This window comes from Cynara cardunculus (genome assembly GCF_001531365.2).
Source record: "Cynara cardunculus var. scolymus isolate 2C chromosome LG 17, CcrdV1, whole genome shotgun sequence".
In the NCBI taxonomy this organism is placed as follows: domain Eukaryota; kingdom Viridiplantae; phylum Streptophyta; class Magnoliopsida; order Asterales; family Asteraceae; genus Cynara; species Cynara cardunculus.
In genome coordinates this window covers 12,289,448-12,291,311 of record NC_037544.1, presented here as the reverse complement: position 1 = coordinate 12,291,311, position 1,864 = coordinate 12,289,448, and positions in this window count along the sequence as shown.

Below are 1,864 nucleotides of genomic sequence, written 5' to 3'. Positions count from 1 at the left end.
CAGTGAAAGAAATGAAGAACATGAACAGCATCTGTTTTACTACATTTCACAGGCTTAAACAGGTTTGAACATATCTCATTAAATCGTTTTGTCTTGAACAGATTTCTAGGACTGAGTTAGAGAGCCTGAGGTAAGCAATTTAATTGTTTTGTCTGTGCTGAGTGTTTTAAGTCCACGGTCGTGAGAGATTTAAGCTCATCTGTTTGAGTTATTAACTGTCATTTGCTGTGAGTGGTTTATGCTTTACATTTGTGTCTGCTAGATTTACACAAGCGGTTTCAATCATAAACTGACTAACCATTTGAGATTTTAGAGTTTAATATTGGGAAGAAGTAGCAGCAGAAGGTATTGGTTTGGAAGACTCAACAGCTCAAGGGTTATGTGTCTTATCTAAATCTTTGTTTGTTTGAGTTCTTCTTTGTTTGAGACTGCACTTTATACGTTTTTGACCAGCCTGCTTGATTAAAGAATAGTGCTCAATTTCTGATGTAATTGTGTGTTTCTTAACAGTCTTGATCACAATCTTTGTCTAATTGCAGTTTCTGTTTGTAATATCATATCTGATTTGTTACTGTTGCTGTTAGGTTGTGAATTGTTTGCTGTGTGTTTGTATAATTGAGGACTGTTAAGATTTGAGCAGCAGCAAGTAAACTTTTCTTGTCAATTTCCTGTCTTGCTGTTTCTTGCTGTTAGGTTGTGAATTATTTGTTGTGTATTTGTGTAATTGAGGACTGGAACAGAAGCAAAGCTTGATTTGGACAGATAGGTTACATTCCAGCTACACAGGACCGGAACAACAGTGAACTGTTTTGAAGCAGATTTGAAGCAGTGTGTTCTGATTTTGGCTTTGGTTTTGGTTGTGATTTTGGTTTGCCTTGTTTGACCAAAGCTCAGCTTGTTTACCAGCTCTAACCTGTTTCTTGATCAAAGTTGCAGAGTTTACATTTCCTGAAACAGTCACTTTTTGCTGCTCTGCATCTATATTCACTTGGCATTTCTCACAATTTTTGTATTGCTTACACTTCACTGGTTTGCATGATCGGTTTTGCTGCTTAATCGCTTGATAACATATTTGTATAAATCGCAGAAGTAACTGATACGAGGGTGTCGAAGATACAAAGAGAAGCATACAGTTCTGATCAGCATCATAAGCAGAAATGCCCAATTAAGAACCGTGAGAAGTGGATCCATATGAGAAGCATACAAGTGGACTTTTGATAGCAATTCTAGAGCAGATAGAACATTTTTTTTAAGTTTCACATTTGTATTGTGAAAAGTTGCGTCTATAGTCGGATATTTGGTTTGGACTAGAATCAGATTTTGGACTTGGATAATTGTCTTGGACAGTTTTAATTTTAGGTTTATAATTGTTTGTGGTTTTAAATTTTTTTTAGATTTTATTTTTGGATCATTTTGTTTTTCTGTTTGTGTGTGTTTTTAACTAATTGAGAAATCTTTGAACTGTTCTGTGTCACGTAAACTGTTTTTCATTAATTTTAACTGTCTTTGACTGTTTTTCAACAGTTTTGATTGTTTTACTGATATTTGACAGTTTTTCGTTGATTTTCTTAATTCTCATCAGTTTTTGTGTTTTTCTATTCTTTTTTAGCTTAAACTGTTCTTGTTTCTTTTAACTGATTTCACTGCATAGATCCTTTAACTGATCTATTTTTTTTCTCTAATGGCATATATCATAAAGGAGTTGAGAGCTAAGATTGCTGAGCTGGAAAAGAACATCGAGAGTTATAAGGAGAATGAAGTAATACATCAATCTTACATTAAACCGAAGAAAAAGATGACACTCCAAATTCAAACTTTCCAGCAAGAGTTAAAATCAGAAAAATTGCGTTCAAATAATTTTGAA